Source organism: Oncorhynchus tshawytscha, linkage group LG19 (assembly GCF_018296145.1).
Source record: "Oncorhynchus tshawytscha isolate Ot180627B linkage group LG19, Otsh_v2.0, whole genome shotgun sequence".
NCBI classification, from domain to species: Eukaryota; Metazoa; Chordata; class Actinopteri; order Salmoniformes; family Salmonidae; genus Oncorhynchus; species Oncorhynchus tshawytscha.
Window position 1 is genome coordinate 10,558,317 of NC_056447.1, and position 19,229 is coordinate 10,577,545.

A 19,229-nucleotide genomic window follows, 5' to 3' on the forward strand; every position below is an offset into this window, starting at 1 on the left:
AGTGAATCAACAGTAGCCTGTTGGTCGGTTTCAAACTGTAGTGTTGCGTTGCATGCATTTTCATGCTGAGCCGATGCTGAGATTTATACAAAGTGATTAAAGTTCATTTTAGGGATGCGTATGACGCAGGTGTAGCTACCAGTGGAGGCTCCTCAGAGGAGGAAGGGGAGGACGATCCTACTCAGTGAATTTCATAAAAATAATGCAACATTTAAAAATGTATCCTTTTTACTATACTGAATATATTAATGTCACCAAATAGCTGATTAAAACACGTATTGCAATTAAGCCTCAGCAGTACCCTCTAGGGTAGCACCATTGTGAAGCTGGAGGACAGCTAGTTTCCATCCTCCTCTGGGTATGTTGACTTGAATACAAAACCTAGGAGGCTCATGGTTCTAATTGAGGACTTCCGGAGGATGTCATCTAGAGCCTGACTGATTTATCGGTTTACCAATATTATCCTTTTACCAATGTGTTTGTATCGCATTTAATCCATTGAAAATTACCGATATCAGATGCGGAGAAAACGCTATATTTGCTCTTTGTGAAGGGTATTCCTCAAGCTCGGTCTTTAAAATGTTTTCAGAGACACTAAAAAAACTTTGCAGAAAAGTAGCAGTTTGTAACTTCGTTTTGAAGTGTGGGTTCATTGTCACTTGATAGGGATTGGTCCAAATTCACATTTTGCCAATCGCCACCCCCATTTCCATGATGAGTGCTCGCTAGCTAGCCAGCTAACTAGCTGTGTGAGACTACTTGACACCATCACTGAGGTTTAGTGCTATCTGGAATCCTCTTAACACTTACCGTAACCATGTGTATGGACGTCCCAAGGATCTAAGATTAGGATAGAAAACACTCTAAAGTTTCCAAAACTGTCAAAAATATTGTCTGTGAGTATAACAGAACTGATATTGCAGGTGAAAACCTGAAGAAAATCCAACAAGGAAGTGCCTAAGAGAAAATAATCTCCCTGTTCCATTGCATGCCTTCCCTCCATTTAAAGAGATATCAACCAGATTCCTTTCCCTATGGCTTCCACATGGTGTGAATAGTCTTATTCTGAAAAATGAGCGAGAATGATCACATCGCGTCAGTGGATGGCTGGGTGCCAGCAGAGTTTTGCATGCGCAGCAGCTTGGAGCAGACATTTTCTCTCTCTCTCCTATTGAAAAAGCTACAGTCTGGTTGAAATATTATCGATTATTTATTGTAAAAACAACCTGAGGATTGATTATAAAAAGCATTTGACATGTTTCTACGAACTTTACAGATACTATTTGGAATTTTCGTCTGCGATGTCGTGACCGCTCGAGCCTGTGGATTTCTGAACAAAACGCGCCAAACAAATGGAGGTATTTTGGATATAAAAATCATCTTTATGGAACAAAAGGAACATTTATTGTGTAACTGGGAGTCTCGAGGGTGCAAACATCCGAAGATCATCAAAGGTAAGCGATTCATTTTATTGCTTTTCTGACTTTTGTGACCAATCTACTTTGCTGCTAGCTGTTTGTAATGTTTTGTCTGCTGAGAGATATGTCCTAAAATAAACACTTGGATAGCTTTTGCTGTAAAGCTTTTTTGAAATCTGACACGCCAGGTGGATTAACAACACGCTAAGCTGTGTTTTGCTATATTGCACTTGTGATTTCATGAAAAATAAATATTTTTAGTAATTTAATTTGAATTTGGCGCTATGCAATTCAGAGGATGTTGACGAAAATGATCCCGCCAACGGGATGGGTGCGCCAAGAAGTTTTAAGTTTGCAGATGACACAACAGTGGTAGGCCTGATCACCGACAATGACGAGACAGCCTATAGGGAGGAGGTCAGAGACCTGATCATGTGGTGCCAGGATAACAACCTCTCCCTCAACATAATCAAAACAAAGGACATGATTGTGGACTACAGGAAGAGGAGGACCATGCACATCCCCATTCTCATCGACGGGGCTGCAGTGGAGCAGGTTGAGAGCTTCAAGTTCCTTGGTGTCCACATCACCAACAAACTAGAATGGTCCAAACACACCAAGACCTCTTCCCCCTCAGGATACTGAAAAGATTTGCCATGGTCCTCAGATCCACAAAAGGTTCTACAGCTGCAACATCGAGAGCATCCTGACTGTTTGCATCACTGCCTGGTATGGCAACTGCTCGGCCTCCGACCGCAAGGCACTACAGAGGGTAGTGCGTACGGCCCAGTACATCACTGGGTCTTAGCTACCTGCCATCCAGGACCTTTATACCAGGCGGTGTCAGAGGAAGGCCCTAAAAATGGGCAAAGACCCAGCCACCCTAGTCATAGACTGTTCTCTCTGCTACCACATGGCAATCGGTACCGGAGCACCAAGTATAGGTCCAAAAGGCTTCTCAACAGTTTTTACCCCCAAGCCATAAGACTCCAGAACAGGTTATCAAATGGCTACCCGGACTATTTACATTGTGTCCCACCACTCCCCCCCAACCCTTCATTTACGCTGCTGCTACTCTCTGTTTATCATCTAATCATAGTCACTTTCACTTTAAATTCACATACATATTACCTCATCTAGCTCGACTAACTGGTGTCCCCGCACTTGGACTCTGTACCGGTACCACCTGTATTTAGCTTTTTCATTGTCATTTTACTGTTTTATTTTTATTTGGTATTTTTTATCTATTGTTCACCTAATACCTATTTGTTACTTCAAAATTGCACTGTTGGTTAGGGCATGTAAGTAAGCATTTCACTGTAAGGTCTGCACCTGTATTCGGCGCACGTGACAAACTTTGATTTGACCCAGATGCAGACACAGGAGGCGGACAGTTTGATTCTCTGAATATTTATTATAACAAATGCAAAGGACAGGTCAATGGCAGGAAGAGGTTCATAATCCAAGACAGAGTCAATCAGGGACAGAATGGCAGGCTCAGGCAGAACGCTCAGGTTCAGGACAGGCAGAAAGGTCTAAACCGGGAAGACTAGAAAACACAACATCAGAACAAGTGAAACACACTGGTAAGACCTGACAAAATAAGACGAACTGGCAACAGACAAACTGAAAATGCAGGTATAAATACACAGGGGATAATGGGGGGAGATGGGAGACACTTGGTGAGGGGTGGAGACAAGCACAAGACAGGTGAAAGAGATCAGGGTGTGACACCATGCTCATAAAACTATTTGAATCCTCCCTAATCTTAAACGGCACTGGTAGCCACCGTAGGCTACAGGCCCTATCTGTCAAAACATGTCAAGAGCTCCACTGCTTCTCTGCTGGGGCAGGAGAGGGATAGTGAAGCCCTATTCTGTAACGCACTGAACTGCAGACCTAATGGAGGTAACACGTTTATTCAACTCCAATGAATCAACAGTGCATGGATGAATGATCAAACTAGATACTTGAAAATATTCAACAAACTAATGGCATTACAATGCAATGTCCCCAAAGTATATTTCTGCTAGGATCATAATCATATTTTAAACACTGCTTTATTTAGGTTATTTAATTCATCTCGACTAATCATCAAGTGGTTGATTAGTTGAAGCAGGTGTATAAGTGCTGGTCAGGAACAAAAATGTGCAGTCCATTGGGGCAGGCTTTATGACTATGGGCCTTGGATTGCACTTTTGTGTCATGTTGGGTCGGGAGACAGGCGCAGGAATGCATAAGAGTTTTTTTATTTCTTACCCAAATTATGGAGTGCTGTGTAAAGGCACGGGGACAAAGACCAAACAAACACTATACAAAACACAGGGTTGAAACCCAAACAAGAGCGAGGAGTACCTCAAATAAATAACACACACCCACGGGAGGAGACCTATAATCATCTGCACAATCCACAATGGCATAAAAGCCAAAACACACAGCACAGGTACTCACACACACCAATGGACATTGTAACAATAATCGACAGGACACTGGTAAACCAAGGGCACACTTATACAATTACTAATCACTGGGAATAGGGGCCAGTTGTGCATAATGAAAGTTCCGTAGGGATCTGACATTTTGGGACGATTCCATTGGCTTCCATAGCATCAGGCAAGCTCAGTCAATTGTCTGAGAGAAAACAAACAGTATTTGAAGGTGTGTAGAAACATTTGTCTCTTCTCTCTAACTGCATCTTTGCTCCTCACAGGAAGTTGAGTCACTGAACTGCTTTCACTTCTGCTTCTTACACACTGTGAAAGTTGTGAGTCACATTCAGCAGCAGCTCCCCTCGATAGAGCACACTGTCGTGTCTAAGCTAAGCAGGAGAAGCTCTCCCTTGAGAAAGATACCTCCCACCCTGAGTGGGTCAAACCAGACCTCTTCATTATATAACCCCACAGACGAGCAACCCCAAGCAGAATGTCAACCTCCCAGCACAGAGTTCTACTCCCTCATTGAAATGAAAGATACATTTACCCAACTGGAGGTAAGGCAGGTGGAGCTGGAACAGCAGGTGATTACACTCGTCAGCACAGACCCAGACAACAGTCCATCACAACAACACCCACTTCACCAGAGCTGGAGAGAGACATATCTGCACTCTGGACTGTGGTGAGACAAATACAACAGGAGATAAATCAGAAGCAGGAGAAGAACAGAGCACCAGAGGAGAGAATCAGACTGCTGGAGGAGAGGGTGAGGGGGATGACATGTAACAGAAAACAACCCACTAGAGAGGTGGCCACCCCTGCAAAGAAGCCAGCAGAACAGCCCACCTCAGCTTCCGACAAAAGTCTCACACCACAGCAGAACAGTCCACCCCAGACCCTGACCACGTCGACATCACAGGAGGACAGACAAATGAAGAACCCCAAGCCCCCTCGGTGCACCCCCCCATCAGCCACCCTGATAGCCCTCCTGACAACCCCCCCTAGGAGATGTATGTGCAAGTAGAGATACTGGGGTGCAAAGGAGCAAGATAAATAAATAAATACAGTTTGGGGATGAGGTAGATAGATGGGCTGTTTACAGATGGGCTATGTACAGGTGCAGTGATCTGTGAGCTGCTCTGACAGCTGGTGCTTAAAGCTAGTGGGGGAGATATGAGTCTCCAGCTTCAGTGATTTTTGCAGTTCGTTCCAGTCATTGGTAGCAGAGAACTGGAAGGAAAGGTGGCCAAAGGAGGAATTGGCTTTGGGGGAGACCAGTGAGATATACCTGCTGGAGCGCGTGCTACGAGTGGGTGTTGCTATGGTGACCAGTGAACTGCGATAAGGCGGGGCTTTCCCTAGCAGGGACTTGACGATGACCTGGAGCCAGTGGGTTTGGCGACGAGAGTCAAGCGAGGGCCTGCCAATGAGAGCGTACAGGTCGCAGTGGTGGGTAGTATATGGGGCTTTGGTGACAAAACGGATGGCACTGTGATAGACCGCATCCAATTTGTTGAGTAGAGTGTTGGATACTATTTTATAAATGACATCGCCGAAGTCAAGGACCGGTAGGATGGTCAGTTTTACGAAAGTATGTTTAGAAGGATGCATTGTTGCGAAATAGGAAGCCGATTCTAAATTTAATTTTGGATTGGAGATGCTTAATGTGAGTCTACAGTCTAACCAGACACCTAGGTATTTGTAGTTATCCGCATATTCTAAGTCAGAGCTGTCCAGAGTAGTGATGCTGGATGGGTGGGCAGGTGCGGGCGGGCGGTACTCGGTTGAAGAGCATGCATTTGGTTTTACTTGCATTTAAGAGCAGTTGGGGGCCACGGAAGGAGAGTTGTATGGAATTGAATCTCGTCTGGAGGTTAGTTAAATTACAGGTTGTAAATCCAACAAAATAGGAAAAACGCCAAGGGGGTGAGTACTTTTGCAAGGCACTGTAGTTGGGAAGGTTTCTGTCTCTTTCTGTGGCTAAACCAACTTGGCTCGTAATTTAACAATTGTATTTGCATTTACAGATGGCATACACAAGGCACATTAAAGTTCATGTTCCAGAAGGCATTTCTACCCAAAAAACGCATTGATTTTTTAAAAAAGAATTACGTTCAAATGCCTCTCCTGTGAAGTAGGAACCCGCGACGACTAGTTTCCGTTAGCTAACTGCTTTTTGTCACTCTAAACTCTGAGAAACACCTGTACATTTTTATTGGTAGAAGATATTTTTGTTCAAATGCCAAATTTGAATAGCAGAGATGTAGAGGAAGATTAAATACACTAAGTTTTTGTGACTTTGTAAAGTGCACGCTGGGAGTCGGGAAGCAAGTTCAAAGAGTGAATTTAATAAATATACTCCCTGAACCAGCTGAATCATGGGAGCCTGTCGCGCCTACCAAGTCTTGTGAACCTGTCGAGCCAGCTGAGGCATCCTCGGTAGACTCAACAATAGATGCTTGATGGGCCAACCGGGTCTTGTCAACCTGACGTGTCGGCAGAGGCATGGAAGCCTGACTAGCCAGCTAAAGCATCCCTGGTTGCTCCGGTAGCGACACCTGAACCCTATGTCACCTACACAATTTTTTTTTAAATAAACACTCCCTGATGCTTTCCTTTGGTGAAGCGTTATTTTGTAACGTGTATGCTGGGAGTCGGGAAGCCAGTTCAGGAAGTGTATTTAACTCTTTTGGGATAGGGGGCAGCATTTTCACTTTTGGATGAATAGCATGCCCCGAGTGAACTGCCTCCTACTCTGTCCCAGATGCTAATATATGCATATTATTAGTAGTATTGGATGGAAAACACTCTGAAGTTTCTAAAACAGTTTGAATGATGTCTGTGAGTATAACAGAACTCATATGGCAGGCAAAAACCTGAGGGAAATCTGAGGTTTGTAGTTTTTCAAAGCTTGGCCTACCGAATACACAGTGTCTATGGAGTCAAGTTGCAGTTCCTACGGCTTCCACTAGATGTCAACCGTCTTTAGAAACTTGTTTCAGGCTTCTGCTATAAAGGAGGGGCTCATGAGACCTGTTTGAGTCAATGGTCTGGCAGAGTGTCTCAGGCTCGTGACACACGCTTCTGACAGAGTTAGCTCTCGTTCCAGTGCTTTTCTTCAGACATAGGAATTCTCCGGTTGGAACATTATTGATGTTTTATGTTAAAAACATCCTAAAGATTGATTCCATACATTGTTTGACTTGTTTCTACGACCTGTAACGGAACTTTTCGAGTTTTTGTCTGGATGAAGTGCTCGCACCTCATGAAGATGGATTACTGGGCTGAACACGCTAACAAAAAGTGGCTATTTGGCCATAAATGATGGACTTTATGGACCTTTATGGAACAAATCAGTCATTTATTGTCAAACTGGGATTCCTGGGAGTGCCGTCTGATGAAGATCATCAAAGGTAAGTGAATATTTATAGTGTTATTTCTAACTTCTGTTGACTCCAAAATGGCAGACATTTCTCTGGCTGGATTGGGCTCTCTGCGCCATTCTGAGATTATGCTTTTTCCGTAAAGTTTTTTTGAAATCTGACACAGCGGTTGCATTAACTTTTTATAACTGCAGGGGCAGTATTGAGTAGCTTGGATGAAAAGGTGCCCATTGTAAACGGCCAGCTCCTCAGTCTCAGTTGCTAATATATGCATATTATTATTAGTATTGGATAGGAAACACTCTAAAGTTTCCAAAACTGTCAAAATATTGTTTGTGAGTATAACAGAACTGATATTGCAGGCGAAACCCTGAGGAAAATCAAAACAGGAAGTGGCTTCTATTTTGAAAACTCCATGTTCCATAGGCTCCCCTTGCTCCATTTAAAGGGATATCAACCAAATTCCCTTTCCTATCGCTTCCTCAAGGTGTCAACAGTCTTCAGACATAGTTTCAGGCTTTTATTTTGAAAAATGTGGTCACATGAGTTTTGCTAGCGCAACAGAGTTTGGACAGCTATTGCTTTTCCCTCTCCTACTGTGAAAGACATTTGCGGTTGATATATTATCAATTTTATATTTTAAAAACAACCTGAGGATTGATTATGAAAAACGTTTGACATGTTTCTGTGGACATTATGGAAACTATTTGGAATTTTCGTCTGTGTTGTCGTGACCGCTATTTCCTGTGGATTTCTGAACATAACGCGACAAACAAACAAAGGTATTTTGGATCTAAAAATAATCTTTATGGAACAAAAGGAACATTTGTTGTGTAACTGGGAGTCTCGTGAGTGAAAACATCCAAAGATCATCAAAGGTAAACGATTAATTTGATTGCTTTTCTGATTTTCATGACCGAGCTACCTGATGCTAAGTGTACTTAATGTTTTATCATGCGATCGATAAACTTACACAAAATCTTGGATTGCTTTCACTGTAAAGCATAATTTCAAAATCTGACATGACAGGTAGATTAACAAAAGGCTAAGCTGTGTTTCCTATATTGCACTTGTGATTTCATGAATATAAATATTTATAGTAATATTTATTGTATGTAGCGCTATGCTGTTCAGCGGTTGTTGATTACACTTATCCCAATATTGGGATTGCAGCCATAACAAGTGAAGGAGAAGTCTATCTTTAATTCTGTGAATACCACTTGTCTCTTTTATCAATGTTTATTATGAGTATTTCTGCAAAATCACCGGATGTTTTGGAATCAAAATATTATTGCACGTAACGCGCCAATAAAGTAGACTGATATTTTTGGACATAAATATATAAATATAAATATGCACATTATCAAACAAAACATACATGTATTGTGTAACATGATGTCCTTTGAGTGTCATCTGATGAAGATCATCAAAGTTTAGTGATTCATTTTATCTATATTTCTGCTTTTTGTGACTCCTATCTTTGGCTGGAAAAATGTCTGTGTGTTTTTTTGACTTGGCGGTTATCTAACATAATCATATGTTGTGCTTTCGCTGTAAAGCATTTTTTAAATCGGACACGATGGGTAGATTAACAAGAAGTTTATCTTTCATTTGCTGTATTGGACTTGTTAATGTGTGAAAGTTACATATTTCCCAAAAATATTTTCAGCGGAATGTTGTCGAGGGGTTCCGCTAAGCGGAACGCCTGCCCTAGATAGGTTTTAATAACTAAATGAACATAGAACAAAACAAGAAACACAGGTAGAGTACAGACATGAACACTGGAACAGAAACAGTAAAGCGTAGAAAAAGAACCAATGGGAGTTACAAATATAGGGAAGGTAATCAGGGAGGTGATGGAGTCCAAGTGAGTCTGATGAGGCGCTGGTGACAGGTGTGCGTAATAATGAGCGGTTCCCACCTAAAAAGTCAGAAGTATGACGAAGATTTAAAGTCGAGACTTTTGCTTCCCAAGTCACACCTAATAATATGAGTATGTAAGAAATCTCCAGTTGTGCATTGCTTTGCATGCACTTAATAATAAGTATGTTGAAGATTTAAGTGTGGGCTCTTGCTTCGCAAGCCCCACTAATAATAATAAATAGTATGTTGAAGATTTAAAGTGGCAACTCTTGCTTCGCAAGCCCCATTTAATAAATAATTGAAGTAGGATGAATAACAGTAGTGTTTACATAACCAGATACACAGCCTTCAGTCTATGGTCTAGCTACCTGTATACTCACCACCATTGGGGACCAACGAACTCCAACCACCTATTTCGCATGGTAGTGTACTAGGGTCCTTCGGCAGAGCATGCAAACCATAGTTGGCTGTGGTCAATCCGTATAAGGCTATTCAGTCTCGGCCGTGATACTTTAATTAAACAAGTTGGGGGTGATGAAACAATGGAGTACCCCCATTCAATGAAGGGAAGCAAAGTGGTAGGAGGGGCGATATGCACGTAGTGCTTGCCAAAAGGGGGCATGAATTGTTGACAATTGTAATCCAAACCCAACTTCAATTTACTCATTGTGACGCACTCAGCTTCCAAACTCTGTTTTAGAAGAAACTGACATTATGACCAAAATTCTCCTATTTAATAATAATTTATTACATATGTAAAGCACTTTTCATTATACAGAATAATCTAAGTGCATTACACATTACATATTTACACTTGTAGTAAATATTGACACTAGAATAAATGTTTCTGATTTAAATCGATGCTACGGGTCGTTTTCAAAGGGATTCGTTGCTTTTTAGGGGCAGTCGCTCTAATATCTTCGGCAGTGAGTGAGAAAACAAAAGGCCTTCATAACAATTACTGGAAAAAATTCAACCGATATTTTTGGTAAAAAGGTGATAATGAAAGTGTCTTATTTAGTACTGCAGTTTAACAGAAGAGAAGAGGAAAATTTGACTTATCTATGGGGAGATCTATGGGAATTGTCCTTTTGGGCTCAGCTTTAGCTAAACTGCCATACCGAAAGTGCCCTCTGAGCACAGTGGAAAGTGTGCTTCCAGATCGGAACCATGGCCCCCTGGCCAGAGGAGGGCCTCAGGCTCCCAGCCTACTGCAACACAAGCAGTCCAAGTTATATTTTTTCACTCTGAAAAAGATCTGATGTGAACATTAGTTGAAAAAATATCAGAATTCGGCTGCCTGTGTAAACACAGCCTCAGTATACTGTCTCTGAGACATACACGTTATTCAGAAAGAAATCCTACCCAATCCATAGGTTTAATGGCAGATGCTAGATATTCAGTGGAAATAAAATGATCTAAGATCACAGAAAATAAAAGACAAACTAATTCTAGAGAACTTTATTTGGTATTCAGGCCCCAAGGTGACAAAATAATTAAAAAGCACATTTTGTAAAAGGGGTAGGAGGAACCAGGGAGACGCAATCCAGAAAGCCACACCAATCACTGTTCACACAAACAAACTGTCAGATTTCTTTTTATTGAATATTGAGTATTTTTTACCAAACAAAATTGCTATTGTTTCTCAAACTTCTGCAAATAATGTATTTAAGATTTCCAACAATGTGATTGTAAACCAGGATCACAGACAACTGTTTAGAAACGTTAGTCGCTAGCTATGTCTTGTCGTATGTACACAGCAGTGTAAAGGTCGAAATGTTATTCCTCCTTACCTATTGTAAACTTAAACCATCGATAAAGTAATAAACTAAACTGTTTATTTTCAAATTAATTTACCACATATAAACTCAACATGCAACAATGTCAAAGATTTTACTGAGTTACAGTTCATAAGGAAATCAGTGTAAATGAATTCATTAGGCCCTAATCTATGGATTTCACATGAGTGGGAACACAGATATGCATCTGTTGGTCACAGTATCTGGTGTGAACACCATTTGTCACCACCATTCGCCTCAAGCAGCACGACATCTGCTTTGCATAGAGTTGATCTGGCTGTTGATTGTGGCCTGTGGAATGTTGTCCCACTCCTCTGGGCTGTGCGAAGTTGTTGGATTTTGGCAGGAAGTGGAACACGCTGTCGTACACGTCGTTCCAGGATCGGATGAATGGCACAACAATGGGCCTCAGGACCTCGTCACGGTATCTCTGTGCATTCCAAATTGTTTATCCGTTGTCCCTAGCTTATACCTTGCCCATACCATAACCCCACTGCCACCATGGGACACTCTGCTCACAATGTTGACATCAGCAAACTGCTCGCCCACGCAATGGATATACGCTGCCTGCCATCTGCCTGGTAAGGTTGAAACCGGGATTCATCCGTAAAGAGCACACTTCTCCAGCATGCCAGTGGCCATCGATGGTGAGCATTTGCACACTGAAGTCGGTTACGACGCCGAACTGCAGTCAGGTCAAGACCCTGGTGAGGATGACGAGCACCCAGATGAGCTTCCCTGATACGGTTTCTGAAAGTGTGTGCAGAAATGATTTGGTTGTGAAAACCCACAGTTTCATCAGTTGTCTGGGTGGCTGGTCTGAGACGACGCCGCAGGTGAAGAAGCCGGATGTGGAGGTCCTGGGATGGTGTGGTTACACTTGGTCTGTTGTTGTGAGTCCAGTTGGACGTACTGCCAAATTTTCTAAAACAAAGATGGTAGCGGCTAATGGTAGAGAAATTAACCTTCAATTCTCTGGCAATTTCTCTTGTGGACATTCCTGCAATCAGTACGTACGGATGAGAGTAGCCCGTAAAAGAGAAAAGAAAAAGAGAAAGCAGCAGGGGGTGGGGGGTGAAGAGAGACCAACGACCCCAAGAGGAGAAAACATGATCAGCTAGAGGCATAGAAATATTTGAAAGACTTAATTTCACAGACCAAACAAAAACACAGATCAAGCATGTAAGCTGATACATAACTGTTTGTAATCTTCAAAACACAAAGGAAGATATATCTGTAGAAAAATATTAAGACAAAAACATCAAATTTGATTAGAATTTCCATCTGTACATTCCATTATTAAAAGGATGATTTTACGTGCCTGTGCTACGAGTGATCTCTGTAGTAAACAACCACATTCTCGTCGACTCGTCATCCCTCTCGTCATCCCTCAGGTGCCACTTCTCTTCCTCCTCTTCCCAGTACATCTGAAACGGCTTCTGGCAGATCTCACACGTCTACACACAGACAGAGGAGGAAAGAAAAGTTTGAATCTAACAACATTCTGACAATGTGCAGTGTCTAATTAACAACATAACAAGACATAATATACAGGCTACAGCAGCATGATGTGAGAATGTCCCAGCGAATGAGGATAGAACCAGAAGACGGGGAACATTCTGGCACCGAAGACATAGCACTGGACTTGTTAACACACACAAACATGAGTACAGATGAACAGTGTGCATGCCAAGAATGGAGGTTCAATCCCTAACTTTAACTATAAATGAATCTTCACTGTTCTGTTACATGAGTGTTTATTTCCATTTGGGTTTGTTTATCTCCCCCTCCTGGCGGTTGTATATAAGCAGCTTTCCTTTCTGCATACAGTACTACAGTATTAATATGCAGTACTAGAACTACCCATCCCGGATCCGGGAGAATTGTCATCAACTGACACTAATTAGCATAACGCAACGGATAAAAAAAATTTCTCGAAAATATTCATATTCATGAAATCACAAGTGAAATATAGTGAAACACAGCTTAGCCTTTTGTTAATCACCCTGTCATCTCAGATTTTGAAATTATGCTTTACAGCGAAAGCAATACAAGAGTTCGTGTAAGTTTATCGATAGCATACCAAAACAATAAGTACACCTAGCATCAGGTAACTTAGTCACGAAAATCAGAAAAGCAATCAAATTAATCGTTTACCTTTGATGATCTTCGGATGTTTTCACTCACGAGACTCCCAGTTAGACTACAAATGTTCCTTTTGTCCCATAAAGATATTTTTTATATCCAAATACCTCCATTAGTTTGGTGCGTTATGCCCAAGAATCCACCGGAAAGAGCGGTCACGACAACGCAGACAAAAATTCAAAATTATATCCATAATGTGCACAGAAACATGTCAAAAGTTTTTTATAATCAATCCTCAAGGTGTTTTTCAAATATCTATTCAATAATATATCAACCGGGACAGTTGGCTTTCCACTAGGACCGGGAGTAACAATGGCCGCCTCTCTCTTTCGCACACAAATCACTCTGAGAGCCCCCACTTGTCCACTTACGCAATGTGGTTGTTCACGCTCATTCTTCAAAATAAAAGCCTGAAACTATGTCTAAAGGCTGTTGACACCTTAGGGAAGCCATAGAAAAAGGAATCTGGTTGATATCCCTTTCAATGGGCAATAGGGATGCATAGGGGTTTCAAAATAAGAGTCACTGGATTTTTCTCAGGCTTTCGCCTGCAATATCAGTTCTGTTATACTCACAGACAATATTTTTACAGTTTTGGGAACTTTAGAGTGTTTTCTATCCTAAGCTGTCAATTATATGCATATTCTAGCATCTGGTCCTGAGAAATAGGCCGTTTACTTTGGGAACATTATTTTTCCAAACATAAAAATAGTGCCCCCTAGCTTCAAGAGGTTAATAAGTTGAGAAATAACTATAGTAGGCCTAGCCTATAGAAAGCTGATGGGATCCTCCTCTTTGTAATAGAGGATATCAAAACTTTTCTCACGCAATTGTATAGCCTATAAAAATGTTGCTCAACATGAGCAGGGCTCTCATTAAGTGATTGATTAGATTTTTAGATCACATTTGCAATGATGTCAGAGTGATTAAAGGGACAATAGAGTGCTGAGTACCAGACAGTTAACAGGTTTGGTAGGCTACTAATCACCATCAGCAGCATCAGAGCTTGGTGAAGCCTAATTACCATGACTGAACGGTCATGTGGAATTTGACTGCCTTCATTTCTCGTGACCGCCGGTGTGGCGGTAATACGGTCACTGTAACCGCTCTACACGTAACTTATTCTTTAACTACTTATCTCATGTTGTGGAAGTTTATTCTGGTGAAGTTTGAAACATTTATATAATTATTTTGTGGAGATTGATGAAATAGTTATCTTAGAGCTATGGCTCTAATAGTTTACATGTTAGCTACACAAAGTGTGTGTTGTTTTCTCACGTTAGATCATGCTAGTTTTGTATAAGAATGCATAGAGCTCTTTTGGTTGTATTAGTCAGAAGATGGATTATGTCTATGACAGTACATACTGTTCTGCATTAGCCGGCAGCATACCACCCTGCATACCACTGCTGGCTTGCTTCTGAAGCTAAGCAGGGTTGGTCCTTGTCAGTCCCTGGATGGGAGACCAGATACTGCTGGAAGTGGTGTTGGAGGGCCAGTAGGAGGCACTCCTTCCTCTGGCTTAAAAAATGCCCCAGGGCAGGGTGCTGTCTTTTGGATGGGACGTTAAACAGGTGTCCTGACTCTCTGAGGTCATTAAAGATCCCATGGCACTTATCGTAAGAGTAGGGGTGTTAACCACGGTGTTCTGGCTAAATTCTCAATCTGGCCCTCAAACCATCACAGTCACCTAATCACCCCCCTCCTCTCCCCTGTAACTATTCCCCAGGTTGTTGCTGTAAATGAGAATGTGTTGTCAGTCAACTTACCTGGTAAATAATAATAATGTTAAATTGCAATAGTGGCCTTTTTAGCTGCCATGATGTTGTATAATACTGTAGTTTTAAGGACTTTGAGTAATTATTCCCTCTTTGTCCAAGGTTCACCATTTCCCAGTCAAACCTGAGGACAAATGGATATCCTGTCTTCAGAGGTTTGATGAGGGGAATACATTTACATGTTATCTGCAGGTTCCATGAATTTGAATTTATGACTAATGCCACTTGCCACCTCCAAGGCCTCCGCAATGGATTAGTCTACTGAGACAGGCATGAAAGAAAATGTATGTTTGCAACTGCCTACAACTTGTTCAATGAACCATAAAAAATGTATGAACATGCACCTGTGGAACAGTCGTTAAGACACTAACAGCTTACAGACGGTAGGCAATTAAGGTCACAGTTATGAAAACTTATGACACTAAAGAGGCCTTTCTACTGACTCTGAAAAACACCAAAAGAAAGATGCCCAGGGTCCCTGCTCATCTGCGCGAACGTGCCTTAGGCATGCTGCAAGGAGGCATGAGGACAGCAGATGTTGCCAGGGCAATAAATTGCAATGTCCGTACTGTGAGACGCCTAAGACAGCGCTACAGGGAGACAGGATGGACAGCTGATCATCCTCGCAGTGGCAGACCACGTGTAACAACACCTGCACAGATCAGTACATCTGAACATCACACCTGCGGAACAGGTACAGGATGTCAACAACAACTGCCCGAGTTACACCAGGAATGCACAATCCCTCCATCAGTGTGCAGACTGTCCACAATACGCTGAGAGAGGCTGGACTAAGTGCTTGTAGGCCTGTTGTAAGGCAGGTCCTCACCAGACATCACTGTCCACAACTTCGCCTATGGGCACAAAACCACCATCGCTGGACCAGACAGGACTGGCAAAAAGTGCTCTTCACTGAAGAGTCGTGGTTTTGATTCACCAAGGGTGATGGTCGGATTCACGTTTATCGTTGAAGGAATGAGCGTTACACCGAGCCCTGTACTCTGGAGCGGGATCGATTTGGAGGTGGAGGGTCCGTCATGGTCTGGGGCGGTGTGTCACAGCATCATCGGACCGAGCTTGTTGTCATTGCAGGCAATCTCAACACTGTGCTTTACAGAGAAGACATCCTCCTCTCTCATGTGGTACCCTTCCTGCAGGCTCATCCTGACATGACCCTCGAGCATTACAATGCCACCAGCCATACTGCTCATTCTGTGCGTGACAGGAATGTCAGTGTTCTGCCATGGCCAGCGAAGAACCCGGATCTCAATCCCATTGAGCACGTCTGAGACCTGTTGGATCGGAGGGTGAGGTCTAGAGGTCGACCGATTAATTGGAATGGCCGATTTTTTGGGGGGGGACACCAATTTTGCCGATTTTTTTAAATCATATTTTTTTACACCTTTATTTAACTAGGCAAGTCAGTTAAGAACTAATTCTTATTTTCAGTGACGGCCTTGGAACAGTGGGTTAACTGCCTGTTCAGGGGCAGGACGACAGATTTGTAACTTGTCAGCTCGGGGGTTTGAACTTGCAACCTTCCGTTTACTAGTCCAGTGCTCTTACTAGTCCAACCCTGCCGCCCCAATAATCAATCAATGCAGTGCGCATTCGTGAAAAAGGACTGTCGTTGCTTCAACGTGTACCTAACCATAAACATCAATGCCTTTCTTAAAATCAATACACAGAAGTATATATTTTTAAACCTGCATATTTAGCTAAAAGAAATCCAGGTCAACAGGCAATATTAACCAGGTGAAATTGTGTCACTTCTCTTGCGTTCATTGCACGCAGAGTCAGGGTATATGCAGCAGTTTGGGCCGCCTGGCTCGCTGCAAACTAATTTGCCAGAATTTTACGTAATTATGACATAACATTGAAGGTTGTACAATGTAACAGCAATATTTAGACTTAGGGATGCCACCCGTTAAATAAAATACGAAACGGTTCCGTATTTCACTGAAAGAATAAACGTTTTGTTTTCAAGATGATAGTTTCTGGCTTCGACCATATTAATGACCAAAGGCTTGTATTTCTATGTGTTATGTTATAATTAAGTCTATGGTTTGATATTTGATAGAGCAGTCTGACTGAGCGATGATAGGCAGCAGCAGGCTGCCTACCAAAAGCATTCATTCAAACAGCACTTTCGTGCGTTTTGCCAGCAGCTCTTCGCAATGCTTCAAGCACTGAGCTGTTTATGACTTCCAAGCCTATCAATTCCCAAGATTAGGCTGGTGTAACCAATGTGAAATGGCTAGCTAGTTAGCGGGGTGTGCGCTAATAGTGTTTCAATCGGTGATGTCACTCGCTCTGAGACCTTGGAAGTAGTTGTTCCTCTTGCCACGGCTTTTGCGGAGCGATGGGTAATGATGCTTCGAGGGTGGCTGTTGTTGATGTGTTCCTGGTTCGAGCCCAGGTAGGTGCGAGGAGAGGGACGGAAGCTATACTGTTACACTGGCAATACTAAAGTGCCTATAAGAACATCCAGTAGTCAAAGGTATATGCAATACAAATGGTATAGAGAGAAAGAGTCCTATAAATACTATATTAACTACAACCTAAAACCTCTTACCTTGGAAAATTGAAGTCTCATGTTAAAAGGAACCACCAGCTTTCATATGTTCTCATGTTCTGAGCAAGGAACTTAAACGTTAGCTTTTTTACATGACACATATTGCACTTTTACTTTCTTCTCCAACACTTTGTTTTTGCATTATTTAAACCAAATTGAACATGTTTCATTATTTATTTGAGGCTAAATTGATTTTATTGATGTATTATATTAAGTTAAAATAAGTGTTCATTCAGTATTGTTGTAATTGTCATTACAAATAAAGAAATAAAAATCGTCAGTCTTTTTTTGGTCCTCCAATAATTGGCATCGACGTTGAAAAATCATAATCGGTCGACCTCTAGTGAGGGCTAGAGCCATTCCCCCCCAGAAATGTCCGGGAACTTGCAGGTGCCTTGGTGGAAGAGTGGGGTAACATCTCACAGCAAGAACTGGCAAATCTTGTGCAGTCCTTGAGGAGGAGATGCACTGCAGTACTTAATGAAGCTGGTGGCCACACCAGATACTGTTACTTTTGATTTTGACCCCCTCCTTTGTTCAGGGACACATTATTCCATTTCTGTTAGTCACATGTCTGTGGAACTTGTTCAGTTTATGTCTCAGTTGTTAAATCTTATGTTCATACAAATATTTACACGTTAAGTTTGCTGAAAATAAACGCAGTTGACAGTGAGAGGACGTTTCTATTTTTAATTAGTTTATTTATACACTTTTTGAACTATAACCATTTTACATTTGCATAAATTAACATGGTTTGAATGAGAACCACAGGAATACAAAGGTAGCTGTTCAAAATTGTCCTGCTCCTTGGCCAATTAAGCTACAAGACCAACTTTAAAACATTCAGGCTATCTATAAACTATAACTACATTGAACAAAAATAAACAACATGCAACAATTTCAAATATTTGACTGAGTTACAGTTCATATAAGGAAATCAATCTATTGAAAAATTCATGAGGCTCTGATCTATGCATTTCACATGAATGGGAATGCAATTTGAATCTGTTGGTCACAGATATCGTTAAAAAAAAGGTAGGGGCGTGGATTTGAAAACCAGTCAGTATCTGGTGTGACCACCATTTGCCTCATGCAGCATGACACAGAGTTGATCAGGCTGTTGATTGTGGGATGTTGTCCGACTCCTCTTCAATGGCTGTGCAAAGTTGCTGGATATTGGCGGGTCCTGGAACACGCTGGCAAACACGTCGATCCAGAGCGTCTCACACGTGCTCAATGAGTGTCATGTCTGGTGAGTATGCAGGCCATGGACGAACTGGGACACTTTAAGCTTCCAGGAATTGTGTACAGATCCTTGCGACATGGGGCCATGCATTATAATGCCGAAACATGAGGTGATGGCAGCAGATGAATGGGCCTCAGGATCTCATCACGGTATCACTGCATTCAAATTGCCATTGATATAATGCAATTGTGTTTGTTGTCTGTAGCTTATGCCTGCCTATACCATAACCCCACCGCCACCATGGAGCACTCTGTTCACCATGTTGACATCAGTAAACAGCTGGTCTCCACAACGCCATACGTCTGTCATCTGCCCGGTACAGTTGAATCTGGGATTCATCTGTGAAGAGTACACTTCTCCAGTGTGCCAGTGGCCATCGTTGGTGAGCATTTGCCCACTGAAGTCGGTTACGACACCGAACAGCAGTCAGGTTAAGACCCTGCTGAGGACAACGAGCACGCAGATGAGCTTCCCTGAGACTGTTTCTGACAGTTTATGCAGAAATTCTTCAGTTGTGCAAACCCAGTTTCATCAGATGTCCTGGTGGCTGGTCTCAGACAATCTTGCAGGTGTAGAAGCCAGATGTGGTT

The 19,229-nt window shown here is 42.1% G+C and overlaps 1 pseudogene; it reads right to left on the bottom strand.

The window, feature by feature from the left end:
• Window positions 1-12,469: 12,469 nt before the first annotated feature.
• On the bottom strand, window positions 12,470-12,594 carry LOC112219284 (annotated as a pseudogene).
• Between the last annotated feature and the right edge of the window lie 6,635 nt (window positions 12,595-19,229).